Genomic DNA, 23,483 nt, shown 5'->3' with positions numbered 1-23,483 from the left:
TTTACATTTTCAAGTGTCCTTGTGTTCGATACTCGGACTTCCTTAGTGCTATACTATTAGTGATCGGTACACTTGCCGGTTTTGTGTGGTTTCTTTAGGATTTTCGTTTAATAAATTTAAAGCTTAGTTGTGAGAGCATCATTATACACACATCAAGTTTTTGGCGCTGTTGCCGGGGACACGGTTAGAGGCGTATTGAGAACAACCCGAGTTAGGATTTACCTATTGTATTTTCGTATATTAGATTAGGTTAGTTATTTTAATTAGTTTAGTTTTAGTTTAATTTTATTTTAAGTATTATATTCTATTTTTATCTGGCGCCCGTGATCCTTTTCTTTTGAGTGTTCTTCAAAGGAAATATGTTCGGACGACACGTTGGAACGCCATGGTGCAAAGTGTGTGGCCGAGATCACTGGTTACATGATTCTTATGAGCGAAGGAGGATAGAAGTCGAGGCACGGAAAGCTCCATGGGAATCACTTGTGGCAAAGCCTCCTCCATACCAATTTGCATATGATCAAATGGGGAACTTCTTAGGATATAAAGACTTATCGGGAAATATATTAGAGCCCACCCCAGAATTGGAATCAATAATGGATGATGTATTGTTTTCCATTAGAAAGGATTTGGAATATATTCCACCTTTGAATCCACCTTTCTTTGAAACCCCGAGTGAGATTGAAGATACCGGAATGGAGGAGCAGAGCGTAGAGGAGTATGTTCCCTTTTGGGAGGACGAGTTCATAGGTGAGTTTGACGAAGAGTCTATGGATTTTACCATTATGGATGAAGGAGAGTTTGACCCAGTTGGCGATTTAAAGTTGCTTGAGGATCTATTGTATAACGAGCCAAGTACGGGGATCAAGAATGAGCCTTGTAAGGAGAGCCATGAGGTGGTTGGTGAATTAGTCTTTCCACCATTGCACTTTGAATGTGAAAAACCAAAACATGAACCGTACTCAATCTCCATTTGGGACGTGCTGAGGTTTAAAAAGTTGGCTAAAAGAATAAGGAGGATATCTAGGCTCAGCGATCATGGTGTGCAGAAGATTTCGTTACTCCCGTTTCACTTTAGGGGATCCTTTTTTTGGGAGTTTAAGAGTTGGTGGGCCGAGTTTAATTCATATGGTCGGGGCCATGAGAGTTGTGCAATTGGTTTTTTCCCGACCAATTGTAAGAGGAGAGTGTTGAGGAGCATCGATGGGAAGAGGATAAAGGAGAAGCCTCCTGATTGAGGTTTCGGGAGCGAGTCCGGCTGAAGACTATTCAATAAACTTAGCGCTTCCCGGGAGGCAACCCGGTAATATCTTTCCTTATTATTTTATTTACATTTTTATTTTTATTTCTGAGTTTTGCCAAGTGTTTCTTCTCTTACTTGCAGGTTATTCCTTGGTTGGTTGATGACGGTTAATGAGCTGGAGTTTTAAACAAGTGTGGGGATGCAATATGCTTAAGGATTGTCGTTTTCGTTCGTTAGTGATAGCTTGATAGAGAGCACTGGTGTTTTAAGCTTGCGTTTGAATAGGAGGGCGAGGAACATGATTCACCGCACACTTTCATGATCACATATACCAGGGGAGTCTGTTCCCCTTTATTTTTCTTTATGTTTGGTTTTGTCTTTTCCTTGTCTCACATTGAGGACAATGTGAAATTTAAGTGTGGGGATGGGGAACTGACGTTTTCATTTTTAAGAAAAATAAAAGAATATTGAAAATCTTGAGAGTTAATATAAAAAAAAAGTTTAAAGAAAAATGTCCCTTGAAAATTGTTTTTCTTTTACGTTAAGCAGGAAATGATATTATCACCATTGTGTTAATGAACTCTCGGAACTTTTGAATAATATATAATATAATAATAAAAGAAGAAATGGTTAGCATATCTGATTTGGGATGTGTCGGTAGGCCCAACTAACTTTGATAGTCCTTTTTAGCAGTTTTTATATATATAATAATTTGAAAAACGGTGAAACCGAATTTCGATGCTTAGGGAGGATTACCATAATCTGAAAAATTTGAGATGGTTATACTTAGATGCACTCAAAACCAGCACACACCATATGTCCATCTTTCTACGAGCTTAGAAATAGTTATATATTTTAGGATGATATAAAAGATTGAAAAGAAAAAGAAAGAAAAAGAAAAGAAAAAAAAAGTACGTATTGAAAGTTATGTTTGTGTATTCTCAAAAGTTGTTCAAGAAAAGCAAAATGCTTGTGAAGAATGTTATGTATTGTAAAATGCCAAATGAGCATTCTTTAAAGTTAGTAAAAGAGGCCAAAGTTGCACATACTAGACGGGACTTAGAGTTTACGTGTTACCTTGGGGATAGTGACTCTGAGGATACACTATTGGGGCTCGAAGGTTTTTAGTCAATAAATATTTTTTTTAGGGGATATATAGGACAAAGTCCAATAATATTTAGGAATAGCTCGTACGACCTCCACATGACCATTCATCCATCAAAATTTCACCGAGTGCATCTAATTAGTACTATCAACGAGTCCTTGGCTTATGGTGATTTGTCGAACCAGTTTGCTTCGACTCTAGTTTTTCTGTCTCTCTTTGTCTGAGATGGGGTAGGTGTAGCCTTAATTTTTGGACTTAAAATGTTTAATGCAAAAGGGGGGCTTGATTGGCTGGTGGCTGGGTTTAAGTGGACAACAATATCGGCAATCGCGGTTAATATGTCGAGCTATTTCTTATGTTTTGATAATGATTAATAATCTGGGAGTTCGGTGTCTTTCACTTGGTTATGATCCTGTGTAGATTTCTTTTTCAGGGACGAAAAAGGTTTAAGTGTGGGGATGTTTGATGTGATGTAAAACACACATGTTTTCCTAATAGTTTTTATGTTATTTTGTGCTTAAACGTTAACGATTATTTTGTTATTCTTGCATTAACTTACATTTTTTTGTATGTGATAGGTCCCATGTTGAAGAGAGAGAGAAAACGAGTCAAATGAAAAAAGAATCAGCTAGAACGGAGCTCGGATGAAGCCGGTACGCAAAAACGAAGATAAACGTGTTGAAAGTCGAAAAACGTCAGTAAATGTCATGTTCGAGCTACGCGACCAGGTCATACCATTCAATAAGCATGTGGTAGATTCCAACATGTCCCAAGGCTGCCAAGAATGTTCAAGAATCAGCTACCACGTCTATTTTGTCTTCTAGTGGGCCTAGTGGGCTTGTTTTAACCTATTTTATATTAGGAAGGAGGTGTTTAAACATATATATAAACCCTAAAACCCTATGAACGAAATTATTCAAGTTTACAGCCATCCCACACCTGCTCTAGAAGAGAAACCAAGGAGGACAAGCTTACGGTTCCATCTTTTATCCTTCGGTTGTCGGTTTTGACTATTTTAACGTTTGTGAGTTCGTTTTTGGTTTTTAAGCATTCAAACCTTTTGTAATCATATTTATATGAGCATGTTTATCATTTATATCTATTTTATCTACTGTTCATTGATTATTATTGGCTAAACTTGTTAGTTCTACCTAGGTTAGATGTTTATTGTTAGGTTTTAATGAGTAATATGGATTGTTGATTATCATGGCTTGAATTGTTAATGAAAAGTTTGGTGTAACATTGAATTAGGTTGTGTTTAGTGGCTGTGAATTTATTAGTTATATAGTCATATACCTCTTGCTTTGATTAATTGAATAGGTTTTGATTGATTTTAGCTTGTTTGAACTCTTTACTTTGTGTCTAGAGATTGTTTGCGGGGTGATCAACCGTAGGGTTTAAGTGGGTATATTAATTGATTAGATTCAGCGGGTGAACACCTTCTTAGAGACCGAGAGGTGATAGGAAGTAAACTCGTCTCATAGCTTTTGCTTGTTAGAATTAGGATCGCGCGAGAGCGGGTTCGGTTCTTGTCGGGTTTGGGTTTTTGAGCGATTAGTTGGTCTAGTTTAAGTTAAACTAAATTGTTCCTCTATCCTTGGTTGCGTAGTATTCGTCTCCATTAGGGTAGTGTGTCGGAGAGTCCGAGAGGAGAGTCGGCATTAGAACACTTTAACATTTCGTTTCCCGATTTTTTCTTAAAATCAACTAAGTGTAAGTTAGAGTTTGTTAGTGAGACTGAGAGGTGATCTAGCTTTTTTGAGTGAAACTTAGTTGTGTCATCCTTAGGAACCGGTGTCGTGAGAATTCTCAATCCATTACCTTATTATACCTTCAATATGATTCTTATCTAGGTAGACGTTTTTTCCGATTGCAGTTAAGTTCCAAGTTTCGTCAAGAGTTTCATTTAGTTAAGTTAAGTTTAGCTAATTAATTTAGTTAAAGTAAGTTAAGTTAAGTTAAGTAGTTAATTAAATCTTAAAAATCATTTAAATATTCTTAGGTTAGTCTTGGTTAGGGTTAAGTATCTTTTACGTTTTCAAGTGTCCTTGTGTTCGATACTCGGAGTTCCTTAGTGCTATACTATTAATGATCGGTACACTTGCCGGTTTTGTGTGGTTTCTTTAGGATTTTCGTTTAATAAATTTAAAGCTTAGTTGTGAGAGCATCAGTGTGTCTTTCTCGTAAAGGTGCTCTAACACCCACGAGCTCGGGTCATTTTCTTCGGATCTTGGTCAGAGACAAAGAAGGGTGTTTGTGTTTTTTTTTGAGAGTGTATGGAGGCTAGAAGAGAAAAATGAAGATTTTAGGGTTTTAGGGAAGTTTAAGGGGTTTATATACCCTTAAGCCCATGGACCTAAGACCCATCACCATCCCTTATTCCATCTACTATTGACCAAGCCCACACTCCATTTTTTATTTATCTAAACTAGATAATAACACATCATTAAATAAACGATATTTCTTTTATTAATATCAAAAGTAGGATGTTACAAGTCTTCCCTTCTTAGAGAGGTTTCGTCCTCGAAACCTAACTATTACTTAAACAAATCTGGGTAAAGCTTGCGCTTCTCGTCTTCAACTTCCTAAGTGGCATCCGATCCCTTACGATGCTTTCATATCACCTTCACCAAAGGGATAACTTTATGAAGAAGTTGCTTTTCTTTATGGTCAATGATCCCTACAGGCTGTTCGATATAGTTTAACTGTTCATCAACCTCAATGTCTACTAATGGCACATGTGACGTGTCATCAGCTAGACATTTTCTCAAATGAGAAACATGAAAGGAAGAGTGGATTCCTTCTAACTACTCTAGTAAATCTAGCTTGTAAGCCACTTCACCCACACAATCTACGATCTTAAATGGTCCAATGTACCTTGGGCTTAACTTTCCTCTCATCCTGAAGCAAATAATTCTTTTCCAAGGCGAGACTTTGAGCATCACATTGTCACCAATGTTAAACTCAATCGGTCATCGTCGCTTATCAGCATAGGAATTATGGCGATCCTGAGTATCTTTCATTCGTGCCTTGATCTGATCAAATTTTGAAGAGGTTTCTTGCACAACTTCCAAATTTCCAATCTCTTTCTAACCAATCTCTTGCCAACATACATGAGTTCTACAACATCTATGATACAACATCTCAAACAGTGGCATACCAATACTCGAATGGTAGCTATTGTTATAAGAGAATTATGTAAGACAAAAATGATCATACAAACTCCATCCAAAGTCTAAAACACAAGCACGTAGCATATCCTCAAGGGTTTGGATAGTCATTTCAGAGTGCCTATCTCTTTGAGGAAGATACACCATACTGATGTTCAATCTTGTTCTCATAGCTACATGGAATTTCTTCCAGAATCTCGAAGTAAAGCGAGTATCTCTATCAGAAACGATTGATAACAACACTCCATGTTTAGCCACAACCTCTTTTATGAACACATTTTCTAACGTTTCTGATGAGATAGGCTCTCGTATAGGCAGAAAGTGAGCACTTTTGGTTAAACGGTCCACAATCACCCAAATGGTATTATGACGTTTAGCTATACGGGGTAGCTTAGTTATGAAATCCATGGTGATGTGTTCCCTTTTCCATTCTGGTATCTCTAAAGGCTGCATCTTCCCATATGGTTTCTGGTGTTCTGCTTTGACCTGCAAGCAAGTTAGGCACTTACTAACATAATCCACTACTTCACTCTTCAAACACGGCTACCAGTAGTCTCTCTTCAGATCCTGATACATCTTGGTGGATCCCGGATGAATCGAGTATCTCGACTTGTGAGCTTCATCTAAGATTCGACCTCTAAGATCTTAATGGCGTGGAATCCATATATGGTCAAATCTAGTCTTCACACCATGAGTGTTATCCATTAGGTCGTCTTGTTGTCTGAAGATTCTTTCCTTCTTCATTAACCCTTCATCTATGAGCATTTCAGATTGTATTTTGATGATCTCTCCGAAGAGATCTGAATTAACGATCAGTTTATAAGACTTCACTGTGCAATACTTCCTCTTCTTACGGCTTAGTGCGTCTATGACCACATTAGCCTTACCAGGATAGTATTTAATATCACAGTAATAGTACTTGATTAACTCCAACCATCTCCTCTATCTCATGTTCAACTCTTTCTGTTCAAAGAAGTACTTCAAACTCTTATGATTTGTATAAATAGTACACCTAGTACCATACAGATAATGTCTCCATATATTGAGAGCATGCACTACTGCTGCTAACTCCAAGTCATGCGTCGGGTAGGCACTTTCATGAACTTTCAAATGTCTGGACGCATAAGCTATCACTTTTCCTCATTGCATAAACACGCAACCTAGTCCACCATGCGATGCATTAGTACAAACAACCAAATCCTCGTCGCCATCGGGTAGAGAAAGGATTGGAGCTTGCGTGAGTCTTTTCTTCAATTCCTCAAAAGCCTCATCCTGAAACTTACTTAGTTGAATACTACAGACTTTCGGGTCATTCCGATCAGCAGTGCGGCTATCTTGGAGAAGCCTTCAATGAATCTTCTATAATAGCCAGCCAACCCTAAGAAGCTTCGTATGTCAGTCGGATTTTGCGGAGTCTTCCAATTCATTATGGCCTCAATCTTAGCTAGGCCCACAGTAATCCCTTCAGGGTTGATTACGTGACCTAGAAATTGTACCTCACGTAACCAGAATGTGCACTTCGAAAACTTAGCATACAACTTCTACTCCTTCAAAACCTCCAATACTTCTCATAGATGTTAAGCATGGTCAGACTCACTCCTTGAATAAATCAACATATCGTCAATGAAAATGGTGACTGAATTTTCTAACATCGGTCGACATACCCTATTCATCATATCCATAATTCTGCGGGAGCATTCATTAGACCGAACGACATCATGAGGAACTCGTAGTGTCCATACCGCGTCTGAAACGCTGTCTTAGGGATGTCTGCCTCTTTCACCTTCAGCTGATGATAGCCTGATCTAAGGTCTATTCGTGAGAACCAACTCGCACCTTGTAGTTGATCAAACAAATCATCAATCTATAGAAACGGATATCTGTTTTTCACTCTAAGCTTGTTCAGCTCACGATAGTCTATGCATATTCTCATACATCCATCTTTCTTCTTGACAAACAACACCGGTGCACCCCTTGGAGAAAAACTCGGCCTAATGAAACCTTTTTCGAGGAGTTCTTGTAGTTGAGAAATCAACCCTTTCATCTCGGACGGCGCCAGGCGGTAAGGTGCTTTCGTGACGGGTTGTGCTCCTGGTATTAAGTCTCTCTGAAATTTGTCACACCCCAACCTAAGGCGGAAATGTCGGGGCGTGAGCTGATTGCTCACAGCTCTCAAGGTACTATTATGTAATATTTAAAAGTGATAATATCTATATAATTCGATTGAATGATTCAAATAATTCAAGTACAAAGTACAAAATCCATAATCATACAACAATACAATTTATATCATAAATGATCTTGATTAAAAGTTTTATAACTCAATCCTTAAAATCATAGAAAATAATAGTTCGGATGGAGACAACCCCTCCATCTAGGTGTCATCATCACTAGATGTCATCATCTGAGGACACCTCTGAGTGTGCTTCCTCCTCAGCAGGTTCTTCCTCCGGTTCTTCTTCAGGTTCCTCCTCGGGATCTTCCTCGGGATCCTCCTCAGGCTCCTCTTCAGGATCTTCTTCAGGTTCCTCTTCAGGCTCTGCCTCAGGCTCTGTCTCAGGTTCGGCTGCGTTCTGAGCAATTTGCATTTTTAAGACATCGCAACGCTCTAAAGCTATCTCGGTTCGAGTCCTTGCTACTTGGAGTTGCTCTTGCAAGTCTATCATCTCGGCTTGCATCTTTCTCATAATCTTCATCTGTTGATCACTAGCCTCTTGCATTTCCTTCATGGCCGCTGTCATGCGGGAAATTTCCTCCTTAGTCTCGGTTCCATCTTTTAACAGTCCGGAAACGTTAGCTCTCGTATAGCGCATGTAACCAACATCACGCTCTAAGCAAGAAACAACAGCTGCAAGCACACGCTCTACTGGTTCGGTTATGGGTGGTAGGGTGTTGGGGTAAGCAGGATGGTTCGGGTGAGGTAGCGGGGGAACTTGTTAACGGTAGACCATACGCCTGATCATATTAGGGTACCAATCCCAGCTAACTTCGTTTTCGTACATGCCTCCGGATAAGCGATACCTCTTCGGTGCAGGCGCTTCGAGTTCCGGGACTACACGGGGTGGCGATGAGGTAGGTAACTGCGGTTCCTTCCCATGTGCATGAGTCATCGGATCGGATGATGATGATGACGGCGGCGTCGACATTCCTACAGGTAAGCCGTGTATGCGCGCGTATGAGTGAAAGAGGTAAAGAGATAAGATAACAAAGACTACACAAACTTATGCAGTGCGTATCATTATAACTAATGGGTCGTCGCGGTTATAGTCTAGTATGCATGCAATTTCTAGTTCGCTATAACCAATGGCTCTGATACCAATCTGTCACACCCTCAAAATCCACTAACGGAGTTTTACCGTCAGAGGGTGTGAACTAACAGGATCGGAATCATTAGTTATAATCAAACCATAAAAACGTTTAAATGAAATTAAGTGCGGAAGCGTAAAAACCAAGAGATAAAAGTTGCGTCACGCAGGACGACTCAAAACCCCATAATATCAGTTTAAAATCAGGTTGCATAAACAAAAGCGTTTCAAACAATGCATGATCCTATACCGCGCGCCCGCCTCGGCTAACTGAGGATAACATACTAAAAGTGTCAACACGGGGTTGGTGAGTTCACAAGTTTATATAAAATAAAGCGTTTAGCGTTTGCGTTCAGCGTTTTGCGTTAAGCGTTTTGCGTTCAGCGTTTTGCGTTAAGCGTTTTGCGTTACTAGATAGTGTTAAATCAATTATATATCTATAGGTAGCTAGCCTATAAAACAAGTATTACTAAGTGTTCGACACCGAAGCTGATTGTTTATCATTTGCCTTGCCACCAGGTCTATCCCGACCATGGTATGTGTTTAGCTAAGATTACACTCACTCGACCTCCAGTCGAGTTTAGCGTTGGGTGGGGTTTGTCAAACCCAGTAGTACTACTCAACAATGACTCGCTATTATCCAATATTAAACGGTTCGATGTGAATGAAGGACTTTAGTTATTGCGTTTGCCACTTAGTCTTTACAAGTGATATATAGTCTATATTAACAAAATCTTAAATGCGTTTTCGGAGTATGTTATCTCCCCCAAGTGAAAAGCGTTTGAAAACAGTTTAAAAGGGGTAAGTGAACTCACTGTTTGCGAAGTATTCCCAAAATAATTCACCAAGATGCGCGTCACAGAAAAACTCTCTCTAGCGTTCTAAAACAACAAGGAGATTTTCTAAGTGTCGGAACTATTATCGAGTCTCTAGACTCGGCACATAATACCTATGCAAATATCATGTTTCGTGTTTCGTTTGTGAATCGTGTGTGACTTAACAAGTACATTTGTGATACGATACATGTGTGAACAATTATTTACGTGTCATGTATTAATAATGTACATCACTAGCAACTATTCCCCACAGGGGCAATTTGGTCAAAACACCACAATTATTTAGCAAGTATTCCCCGCAGGGGCAATTTGGTCAAAACATAACAATTAACTAGCAATTATCATGTTTCATGCATTTTCACAAAATTCAGCAGCTAGTTTCACCGAGACAGAAATTCTACTTGAAAGATTATACTATACCACCGATCATAGCATCTCAATTAATTCATCAAAAATCATCACAAAAGCATACATGTATTAGGTTTCCAGAACATATTTTATTTTATTTTTATTCCACATGTTTCTCACAATGATCAAAACATTACAGCAAACTCATAACAGTCAAATTCATGCGCAACAGAATGTTATTTGAAATTCCCGTTAAACTAAAAATTCAACAAATGCAAGACCACTTGGGTTAGGTTCCTAATTCAACAAGTCAATTTATAGAAGTGGAACCAACCCAATTGGTCTCGTAGTTCATGAGATATAACATTTACAAAACAACCTAACAGCAGGTCTAACAACTCAGCTTTGCACAACGTTTTTGTAAAATCATAAAGGTTAACTTTTACACGTCCAAAAATTGCAAATTTATATTCTTTAGAAACTAGACTCAACCTAGTTTACTGTAGTATCAATAATCTCAACCAATTTTCATATTTACACCCCGTTACAGTCAATTGAACATCAACAACACAATCTGTCCAGAAACTGTTTGCAACAAAACTCAACCTATTAACTATCTATGGACCATAATCCGTTCATATGACCTTATAGACACCATAATCATTATCCATGCACATCAAATACACATTACATCCATGATTAGGGTTTTACTTGAACTCAAAATCAAGAAACAAACGATTAACATGCAATAACACCAATACTAGCTATCAATTCAACAATCAATACATCTTTCAATCAAAACAAGACATATGAACATCATGTATATAATTTCCAGATTCTAGGGTTTATAATTATACCTTCCAAAGCACAAAAAATAAGCAAGGGGAAGGTAGAAGATGACTAGAATCGGGTGTAGGATGCTTCAATTGTGAAACCCAAGATCAAAAACCAAGCAATATGTGTGTGTGTGTGAGCCGATCGTGAAGAGAGGGGGGGGGGGTAGCTGCCGTCGGTTTTGGGGAGGGAGAGAAGGAGGTTAGGGTTTAGGTTAATATTAATAATAATAATATAATACACTTTGGTCCCTTAACTTCCAAATGTTACTTTTCTAGCTTAATTAACTAGTTCTAGCACATTAAGTTAATGTTTATAAGAATGTTATCACATAACACATAAGTCTAACACATAATTATCACATAATTATTGTTTTGACGTTTTTCGTTTATTCACCAATTGTTTGCGTCAACTCGTTTGTGTTTCGGTGCAATTCCCGAAAGACTACACATGTAGTAAGTGTTAAGCGTCATTTAAACCCTAGTTTAAATGTAATGAGGTGTGCGTTATAGATTCAATGATCTTAAGTTTGAATTGACGGATTTGAGTTAACGGAGTTAACCTGAAATTGACGATTGTCACAGGTTCTTCCTTTTCTTCAGGTTCTTCCTCTTCCATATGTTGGGTGGTCTCATTGATCATCGGGAGAATTCAGAAACTTCCATAGGGCATCATCACCCTCATCTTGGGTTTACGGGACAGCCCTTCATCATTTTTGGGTTGAGAGTTAACTTCATTGAAGGTAGATCTTCCAGTATGCCATCTTCGTTGGTCGGAGTGGCATTGCATCCAGTCGGATGATGGAGACCTTGGTTCCTCCATGATTGGTCGATTTGAGAGGAAAGCATAGGATGGGTGAGGATTTGGCGGTAAATATGTTGGATTTCTTGATGGGTAGTAGAGGGATATCTCTGATGGTTGGTATGTGGGGATCTCTGACGGATAGTATGTGGGAACCTCAGATGGATGGTACATGGGTATTGTTGGTGGGTGGTAGCTTGAGTGCCTCGGTGGTTCACTTCTTTGTTTCGGTGGGCTATCGGGAACATTTATTGGATAGTGTTTGCTTCCGGGGTAATATACGGGTTTTGTTAGATCATGTTCTACGTCTTGGTCGAAGTACGCTTCATAGTAACCTTCACTCATATTGTCCTTGGGGAAAGGTTCGGCGATTCAATCCTCTTTAGCCTTACGCACAAAGTTCTCCATCATGCTCTTGAATGACATCTAACAATTTGGGTGGTTTAGAATGAGGAGGGAAAGAAAAGGTTTACCAGCTATCTTATCCCTATTTCAAATAAACAATTAATTCCTATACTTGGATCGAAGCTTATGTATTATCTTGTAATACCTAATTCGCTAAGATCGATGGCTCTGATACCAACACTTGTCGCAGCCCAGACCATGGCCTAGGCGTGTGACACATATGTTGGTACCACATTTGTAAATAAATCAGAGTTATGTTTAATAGCGTAAGACTTTATAAACTTGTGGATGTAAATTATAAATATTTACATATTCAAAAGACGGGATATAAAACTTTCCCGTTTAATGTTTGAGGATTACTTGTTTTACAAAAAACCACCATTTACATTATATTATGTTTAAACAAAAGATCCGAGCCATCGGATTTCTTTTAGCACTTCGTCACCCCAAGCGCTAACCTTGGTCACCTGCAAAATGTATGAAAATACGTCAGCAACGAATGCTGGTGAATATGCTGACGCTAAAAATATTTTCATTACTTAATCACCCCTCGAGACTACGTAGGTCTCGGCCCAACGTGGCTTAGGAATAATCAATTTAAAACCATACAATTTATAAACTCAAGTCTCTATACTTGGTTCCCCCCAGCGAAACACCGCAGTGTTCGACTAGTTGAGTGCCTATACGTATACACAAGGTCATACTCCCCGTAGGCGAGCGTAATTGTGACCAGGTATGATGTGCCAACCACATATGAAAGGATCCAGACAAACGTACACGATAGCCTGAGGCCAGTATTTATACCCTTGTTTATAAATATTTTAGAGACACTTAGTCTCATGTAAAGTTTTTCATATAACACATTGACTTGTTTGAAAACAGTTTGTAAAAGTTGGGGCATATATACATTTTGATTTGGATCGGCTTCAAACACCATCCGATGGTTTTTCCCGTTGTTATCTCGCACCTATAGTACGAGTATAACCAATTGTTAGTCGGATATATAATCCGGCTTAAGACCTTTAGTCTTATTTTATAAACTTTACCTCGATTAACCTTTAGTTCAAATCTCTTTCGCTTAAAAACCTTTAGTTTAAAAGTATTTTATAAACCTTTAGTTTATTTATAAAAACCTACATTTCTTCTTCTCTAAGAAACGTATTCTTTTTCTTTTATTATTTAAGAATAGTTATTATTACTTAAAGACACAGAATTACAAATTTTGTCCTTTAAAAAAAGCCAAATTACGGTTCGTGTCCTTTTCTAAGTTTCCTTGCAGGCGGTGTACTTTAAACTTTTTTTTTCTACACGTTATGTCCTTTACGCTAACTGGGTTAGAAAAACTCAGTTAAATGCCCTCACGTGAGGCGCATGTGAGGGCATTTTTGTCTTTTCGTCTCTACCTACAACTTCTTCTTCTTCTTCCTCTTCTTCTTCTTCATATTTGTAGATCTCAATCAACTCCGTTTGACCTCCAGCAGCCACCATTCACTCTCCAGATCTCAATCAACTTCTCCATCTCTCTCTCTCTCTCTCTGTGTTGATATCCCGTCTACCATCAAAACAACACAAAAAGTGCAGGTTAGTATCTTACGGCGGCGGAGAGAGGCGTCAAGTCGCCACCGGATCACCGCTACCGAGGGTTTCCAAACATAACCCGGCAACTGTAGGTCAACCACGTGTTCTGCACGCCTCCCAACACCACCGCAGCACCACGAACCTTGCAAAACACCGCCACCAGCCCCCCCCCCCCCCCCCGCCATCAGCACACCCCTAGGGTTTTCCAGATCAACACCATTCCAATAGCCTCTACACAACCAACCTTGCACCACAACAAAACCCTAAATCAGGTTGTGTAAAGCCGATGGTGGGAGATGCGGCGGTCGTGGTTTAAGATTGATGGTATGCCGGTGATGGTAGACGGGATATCAACAGAGAGAGAGAGATGGAGGCCATAGTGATAATAATAAAGATAATAAAAGAATCAAAATGTCAGAAGAAGTTGATTGAGATCTGGAGAGTGAATGGTGGCTGCTGGAGGTCAAACGGAGTTGATTGAGATCTACAAAAATGAAGAAGAAGAAGAGGAAGAAGAAGAAGAATAAGAAGAAGAAGAAGAAGTTGCAGGAAGAGACGAAAAGACAAAAATGCCCTCACATGCGCCTCACGTGAGGGCATTTAACTGAGTTTTTCTAACCCAGTTAGCGTAAAGGACATAACGTGTAGAAAAAAAAAGTTTAAAGTACACCGCCTGCAAGGAAACTTAGAAAAGGACACGAACCGTAATTTGGCTTTTTTTAAAGGACAAAATTTGTAATTCTGTCTTACTTAAATAATATTTTCATAACAAAGAATATATACTTACAAACATATATATTTATCAATATTCATAATCGTATCTTTTGTTCTTTTCTTTGTTATGTTTACTTTTCTTTTATCGAGGTATCGAGTATAACCTCGACTTAAGGTTTAAGCCTTTTTATAATATTTATTTTATTCGGGCATTATGCCTACCTTTGTTTGGCTTACAAATCCTAATGACTTGAGCAGCACTCCAACGCTGCTTCACTTTCTTGATCAACTCTTTTTCTTGATACACCTTTCTTAGCACGCCAACAATAACACCAATCTTTCACCACTTGACGATACACCTTTCGAGAGTAATCACCATCTTGATTTCGAGATATACAAAATCCTACTTGGTTGATATGTTGGTGGAGAGTGGCACGAACTTCGAGGAAACGAACACGGAAATCGAGGAATTATGGGACGAACTTCGATACGGATCGAGGGTATGGTTTGTATAACTTAGAGAGAAGTGAGAGAGCAGATTTTGGTGTGTGGGAAGTATGAACCCGTGGCCTTCTATTTATAGGCATAATCTGGAGCCCTCGCGTAGCGCTACGTAGGCCGCCTGAGTCACCACGTAGACCAGCCATGTGGCGACACGTGGCAGGCGTCGTGCCATGTATTGACACATGGCGACACGTGGCGGAAGTGTTGCCACGTGGTGACACACTGTGCCACCGTCTGCCACGTGGCACACGTGTCACACTATGTCAGACCACGTCATCGCGATACGCGACGACGTTGGTTCAACAGCTATTGAGTATCGCTGTTGACTCTTCCAGAAGCTTTTGACCAAGCCCTTCGCGCTACGCGATGGGCTTGTCCTTTTGTCCCGTCGCATATCACGATAGGACAAGAAAACAGAATTTTAATTTTAAACTTTTAGGTTTGGAGATTGGCATATTTGGTCCCTTGACTTTGGAAGTTTGACATTTTTAACTCGAAATTTACGTGATGTTACATTCTGGACATACGATGGTGAAACGGCTATGATTATCATTCGTTTAAGGAATGGAAAGTTTCAAACCTGCTGAAGTTCGGCGAAAAAGATATCAAAACGCTTAGCAATTTCTAAATCATGGCTGAACCATTGTATGATCCAGCCGCTAAGGAGTATACAAGAATGGTTGGATCGATTATACGTGCAGGTTTATGGGCCGGTTCTTACAATGAGGCGGATGCTGACATACTGGAGCACGAATTAACTTAAAGATACAAACCGAGGGGGAGATTGTTGGGCTAAACTTGTGTGGTTTGTATTGTTTTGGGCTTGCATTGTAAACCGAGATCCACATGGATCTTGGTGGGATTTTGGTAGTTTTGGGCTATATCTAGTTAATATGTAAACAATGTAACTAGGCCATTATGTGGTGTGTGTTTTGGTGTAACGTTGGACGTAGACGAGAGATAGAGAGAAAAGAAGTATTATCAGTTTGTAATCAATAGTGCTTAAGCACCCGACGTTGAATAAACGTGTGTTTTGAAGCATTATTATTGTGTTCATTATTATACTTGAATCGTCCTGCTGTTAGATTCCGCCAAACAACGGGATTTGGTTGATATCATATTGAAAGATCCATCCAAGGACTTATCATATTGAAAGATCCATCCAGGGACTTACATAATGCTTCCCAAGTGGTGAATGTGCTAGGTGGCTGAGTGTTAAGCCAAAGAGCTGCCTTTCCTGCAAGTGAAAAAGGGGGAAAGATGTAAGAAAATAGCATTTCAGTAGCTCCTTGTAAATTAAAAGTTATTAAAACGCAGTAGAGCCGGTTAATGTTTGCTGGTGCATCTTCGTCATCACGTCCATGAAATTTGTTAGTTTGAACGAGAGAGTTCATGACCCATGAAGGAATCTGCCATGAGTTTGGATTGTTGATCTCGGGAATGATGATGCACGACTGGTTTTTCGGTGAAACCATTGAACGCTTGCGCAGCAACGGTTCTATTATCGGCCATTTGAACTTCTGGTTGGCTTCTCGGACTTGATGGTGGTGAACTATGTGGTGATGACTTTGGTGTAGAACCGGATTCTGACGGTTGTTTCTCTGCTAATGAACTAGCCTCGGACTTCAACGGAGAAAATCCAAGATTATCCAGTGGTAGTCCTTGCGAACGAAGATGTGGCATATACCTAAATAATGCACAAGACCAAATTGGTAGACTCTAATAAAAGACTTGAAAATAAAAACTGAAAATAAATAAAATAAACTTAAAATTAGACTCCTACGACTCAAAAACAAAATAAAGCAAATTGCACGTATGTAGCAAGTAAGTCTAATCAAATCTAATAACTCAATCGCCAAGAGTCCCCAGAAATGGCGCCAAAAACTTGATGTGCTAAAAGTAGTCAAATAATTATTAACTAAATTACGCTAAAATAGACACTAAGTAATACTCTAGACTCATTAGACTCGACTAAACTACTGATCGGCATGTGAACCGATCGACTCTAGTAAAGCTAAGTAAGTCCGGATATCAAACCCATTATACTCTTTAAATTACGTAAATTAACTAATTAGACTCGACCAACTGAAACGACTATTTAATTATTATTATTAAAGGGGGGTTTTACTTACAAACTAAAATTAAACTAACTAAAAATAAGTAAAATAAACAAAAGACAATTTAATTGATTTAAATCAGATAATGATGAAAAACCACCTAGGCTAGAATCCCCAAAGTTTTAGTTATCAGTTATTAGGAAAATGCTTGTTATGGAACTGTGATCATAAAATAATCACTTAAAAGAAAACCCGAACAAGACCCCTGACCCTTCTCAAAAAGACACCTATGGATTTGTATTAATGTCTTATAAACACTAATTTTAATATTAGACTTTCTTACAGTTATCTAGTTAGTTATGAACGAGTACCTTTAAACGACAACTTACCTTACAATGCGGAAATCAAAGGTAATTTAATAAATTCGTTCTACTCAATAGACAAAGTTGACAAATCAAACTTAGACGGACTCCTTACGAAGAACTACATCTAGCAATCTTAATCAACAAATATCTATCAAATAACCTATCACCTTACAACTTTTTAGATTAGCAACACACTTTTATTTATTTGAATAATAATATTGTTTCTATGATCTTATTATAAATCAATCACAAACTAGTCAAGAACAGACAGTAAATGACCTAACAGAAACCTATTATATGACAGACGATCATCAAGCAAACTATGAAACAATAAAATTCATCAGATAAAACCAAGCACACATATGCATCGAATAAATAATATTAAACTTTTTACTAATTCATAAATCCATAACGAAAATCAAATTCCAAATAAAATAAAACTTCAAAAATGGTTCATCACAAGCCTAGGCAGTATAAAAAGTTTAGCCTAACATCTTAAAATCAAAGAAACCTAAATAATTAAGTTCAATAACCAAGATCATGATTAAAATAATTAATTCAAAGCGAATTATGATGATGCTTGGTTGAGTAGATGTTAAACCCAAACGATCTCCACTCGAACCAACGAGCTTGCTTCCTTTTATTTCTTCTTCTTGCGGATACCTTGGACCCACCGGTAAAATAATTGACAACTTCCAAGAAAAACCTTTTTCTCATGCTTCTAAGTTGCGTCCAACTCCCCCTTTCAATCTTCTAAGGTCTGCCTTTTTTATAACTCTCCATGACCGACTTCTTAATTTGTGTATCTTTTGTTTTCTTTTCTCTCAGCCCATTCCAATCAATCAAGAGAACTCTTTTGTTTTATTATTATGGCCCACTCATCATGTACATGATGCCTGATTGCAAAAATTAAAATAACAATATGAATAACAATCAAGGTAATGTTAAAATACAAAGGAATAAAACGAGAAGGGTAAGAAATCTAATCCATTGATCTTATATTTAAATGGTTGAGATTAATTTAATAAATAAAAATTGATGAAAAGGGAATGAAGGTAATAACCCGCCTTTGTTGATTTTCTATCTCCACATGCAAGACACATGTCAATTCCTTAAAACGTCCATAACTTTTTCATACGACATTTTATTTAAAAAATTCACCATAATAACACGCATTTTTTTATCTTTAATATGAGTATCATATTGCTATATAATAAAAAAAGAATTAATGTTTCTTTTTAATTGTGTTTTTTTTTTGTTCATTGTGTGTTTTAATTGAGTTTTTATATGCATTATATTATAGATTTTGATATTTGTGTTTTTCAGTTGGTACTCATATTAAAGACAAAAATTAAAGCAAAGATTACGTCATTATGTCTTTTTGTTCGTCTTTATGTTTTACTCATTGTGTAATACGTTTATTGTCTTTTATTCGGATTGACATATGACATTCACTTAATTTGAGAAAAATAATATTACGTTCATTGTATATTACGTTCAAGCCACTGTGTAATATGTTGTTTCCATTGTGTTTTATGTTTCAAGTCATTGTGTTATATGTATTCACCATTGTGTCTTACGGTAAAGGTCTTTGTGTTATACGTATTCACCATTGTGTTTTACGTTTCAAGTTATTGTGTAACATATATTCATCATTGTGTTTTATGTATTGGATAATTTGTTGTTATTTTATCATTATTTTTACATATTATTATTATTACAAAACGGTGTTATTAGTATTCAAAAAAAACATAATGATGAGTTGAAAGACACAAGGACAAAAAAAACACAATGATAAGCGAAAAGACACAATGACGTGCGAAAAGACACAGTGACGTAATTTTTGTTTTAATTTTTATTTAACAAAATTATACTCATAGTAAAGATAAAAAAACGCTTGTTATTATGATGATTTTTTTAAATATCATACGAAAAAGTTATTGACGTTTTAAAATGATGTGTGTATTAACATGTGACTTGCATGTGGAGAGATAACCTATGTACTATTACTACCATTTTTCTTTTGTTCCACACTTGACACATGTCAATTATTTATTGTATTCTTACACTTCTCATTTTTGTTAGCCTTTGTAAAATAACTTGACCCTAACAACCATATAATTTAGCACTCATCATTTATTTGAAGTATTTTTAAATCGACGTGGTGCATTAATTTATCACTCATTTATTTTATTAAAAATCATTATTGTGATAAATAATAAAATATAACAATATTATATAACGCACTGATCAAATATGACTAAATAAAATAAACCGATCAAGAGTGTTATTATTGAGTTATTTACTAGTTTTTGCTCGTTGTCACAAATTTAGAATAATTACTAAATTTTAGCTCATTATCTCTTAGAACCTTAAAACCCCATATATGAGCCAACTAAGAATACTATTCAATAAAAACCCGGCTCAAAAGTACTTAAATATGTGGGAAATATTTATATAATAATATGAATATTTTAGACCACATCAACAAGTTGTTTATCTTAAAAAGTCAGTCAATGTTTACATGAGATTATGTGATCTCTAAAGCGCTATAATACAAAATAGAAAATAAAAGCAACTCAGACCGATTACACATGTGTCGGGATCCATAGATAACTGTCTAGCCTAAACAGTCAAAGGCTACGTGGCCGCGGGCTAACAGTCATAATTAGTTCTCCATCAGGGGCTACGTGGCTCAGGGAACACTTTTGTGTGTGTAGGGAAGTGGTACAAATCCTAGGAATGAAATACTTTCTGCTGAGCTTGTACAGAAAACTATATTTGTATTGTAACTGTACTTTAAATATTTTTAGAGTCATACGTGTTCACCAGCAAATAGCTGACGTATTTTTCCCACCATTGCAGGTAACTAAGTATTACTAAGAAATAGCAAGGATTGGAGTCATCATGGAGATAGAAGCGCGTTACAAGATGGCTCAGTTTTTTATTATAAAATCCTTGTAATATAAACAAGTGTTTTGTAAACGAATACCTAGGTATTTAATTCCCAAGTAAACTTTCAATGTAATTTAATATTTTAAATCAACCTAAAGTTTGCCGCTAAAATCAACTCATAAACTCTGGTATACTTACAAAACATGTACCAACTCATGATCACACTTCTAGGCCTTAAGTTGGGGTGTGACACAATACCCCACCTACAATCACCATCGTGCATCTTACCACACGTTTTACAGGGCTTTCTCTCCCACACTTTCTGCTTCTTATCATTGGGATTCCATATCTAAGTACCAGGTCACTTAGCAGGAGCAACCCATTTCTTCTCTTTATTCTCCTCTAACACCACATCGTCCACAACCAGGTCATCATAAACCATCTCTGCGAGTTCAACTGCAGAGTCAAAAGTAACAGGTTTAGTGGCCTTGACTAAGGTACGGACGTTCTGTGGTAGTCCTCTGATGTAGCACTTGATCCTTTTCGCTCTAGTGTTCACCATGTCGGGAACCAACCTAGATATGCGGTTGAATTCAGTGGTGTACTCACGGTGTGTCATTTACCTGCCTTCAAATTTAGAAACTTCATCTCAGCCCTCTGGACCTCAGCATCAGCACAAAACAGCTTCATAACCATTTCCTTCAAATCATCCCATCCCATAGCCTTAATCTCTTCACGGGTCTTTCTCTGTTCCACAGTTTCCCACCAAAACATAGCCTCTTCACCAAACGACTGGGTTGCATAACCTACCGCTTGATAAGGACGACACTAGCTAATTCGGATAACCTTGTCCATTGTGGTTATCCACTGGAGAGTAGCGATTGCATCTCCTAAACCAGTCAGCTTCGGTGGGTCGCAGCCTTTGAACGACTTGTAGTTACACCCACCTCGGCCCCTCTTCCTTTCATCAACCTTCACAAACCGAACTTCACTCGAGTCACCTCTCTCACCCCCGCCACCCTTCTTACCACTCTCCCCTAACTTCTCAGCAGTCCTTGCATGCCTTTTAGCAGACTTACTAGGATGTATATTCTTCACTGCAACAGCTACAACTTGAGCAATGGCGGCTTGAACAACAAGATCCATTTGATACCCCTCATTGTTACTTTGATCTCGAATAGTTTCGCTTCCTTCCTATCTTAATTTAGAAACTGGTTCTTCAGAAGGTTCCCGAACAATACGTGGCCTGTCAAGACGTCCAGTACGACCTCCTTGACCAATAACATTTCTTGCTCCAGCCATTCGTATTCTATAAGGAAACACAAACGTCATCACTCATGGAACTATTTAGTACAATGATAGTAAGGCTAGCAGGTAATAATAATGGCCAATTGTGATTAGCTTATCACGTTACTCTTTGTGTCCTATACACTTCCCTTTGTGAGTCCACTTGTTCTAGGTTCTACTTTAAAACGGTTAAGCAGTCAATCAAACAATTCTCAAACAATCAAATACTCATATCTCTAGAAATTAACCTAACTTCTTTACACGTTCTTACATTACACATGAAATAAATCATGTATTTTACTTTTACTTAGCTTGCTTCAGCGACATATGGCTTACTTGAACTGGCATCTCCTTTCTTTTCTTCTTTAAGTCTCATTCTCTGTTCGAGTCAAAGCATATATAATGCTTATTTCTCTCGAACTTATGCTATAATACCAACTTGTAAGGCCCCAATCTCGGTGGCCTACTTGGACGTTGAATTTACTCATAAAGACAGCTCTAAAGATCAGAGTGAATTAAAACTTTTCGCGGAATATAATAAGTCAACCATATATTACATAACCTTTCAAATCTTGTCTTAACATCATTCAAATTTGTCTTTAAAAAGAGAAACATAATTAAATATGACAACATAACGTTCTTCTCAAGATGCCATTATCTTTGGTCCAATGCCATGTGTCTTCGCTCAAGCCAACTGTCTTAGCCTATTCACCTGCGTGCATACTAAAAGTCAGTTACGTTGTGTGAGTTCTAGTTAATCAGGCAACATACAATACGTTCATATACTTACTTATACGTATTCGAAGATACATATTACTTACTTAACATGTTTATCTTTCTTTCATACATACATCAGTATATACCTCCATTCTTACTTTCTTTCATACTTTTATATTTTAATCTTACTTTACATACATACTTATACGTTTTAAAGAGCATTTCGCCCTATTTCCTCGAGTATTATTTGGGCATGGTTCCCTTTCTGCCTTGGATATTATTAGGGTCATGTTCCCTTCTTCCTCAAGTATTATTAGGGCCCGGTTCCCTTCTGCCTTGGATATTATTAGGGTCCGGTTCGCTTCTTCCTCAAGTATTATTAGGGTCCGGTTCCCTTCTTTCCATACAACCATACTATACCTTTCTTTATATTTATTTTTATAAACGTTCATACATACTCTCAATCTTTCCTATAGCATACATATATCATTCATACATCCAATATAAAACAATCACATGTCATACACTTACCACTTAAAGTAAGTGTATTAACTAATCACATCGAGTATGCACATAGCCCCGAAAACATAACAAAGAAATGGGGCTAGAAACTCACCTGAGCTCGGTTCCTTTCATAGTTAATGGTAACTCATTTCCTTAACTGGGCGCGACTAACTTAGACGAATCGGTTTCACAAACACAATCTAGTCTTGGTGTGTATCTTGCTCGTCAAGATGCTCTAACACCCACGAGCTTGGGTCTTTACCTTCGGATCTTGGTCCGAGACAAAGGAGGGTGTTTGTGTGTGTTTTTGAGAGTGTATGGTGGCTAGAAGATAAGAATGAGGGTTTTAGGGAGGTTTAAGGGGTTTATATACCCTTAAGCTCATATACCTAAGACTCATCACCATTCCTTATTCCATATTTTATTGACCAAGCTCACACTCCATATTTTATTTATCTGAACTAGATAATAATACATTATTAAATAAACAAAATTTCTTTTATTAATATCAAAAGTAGGTTGTTACAATATATTTCGTTACTCGTTAGGCTGTTAGGGTCTACGGGCCTTTTTATTTCCGCCCGACTAGTGTATTAAAATTCTTGAAGACGGCCCTGATGGTACGGGTCATGAGCTGAGTCTTGGGCTAGGCTGTACGTATAAGGAGTCATGGACTTCCGACTTCCATAGTAACATTATTTTTAACAGCTAAAATAGGTATATTATTAAGAAGGCTATTAGCAGGTAGTACTTAATGCATTAAAATCCCGTCACTTTCCCAGTCCAATTACATCTACTTTTTAACAAAAGATAAACAA

This window comes from Bidens hawaiensis, unplaced genomic scaffold, assembly GCF_021521415.1.
Source record: "Bidens hawaiensis isolate Kalapana, Puna unplaced genomic scaffold, B.hawaiensis_p1.1 tig00001179_1, whole genome shotgun sequence".
Taxonomy (NCBI): Eukaryota; Viridiplantae; Streptophyta; class Magnoliopsida; order Asterales; family Asteraceae; genus Bidens; species Bidens hawaiensis.
This window is presented reverse-complemented; position numbering follows the sequence as displayed.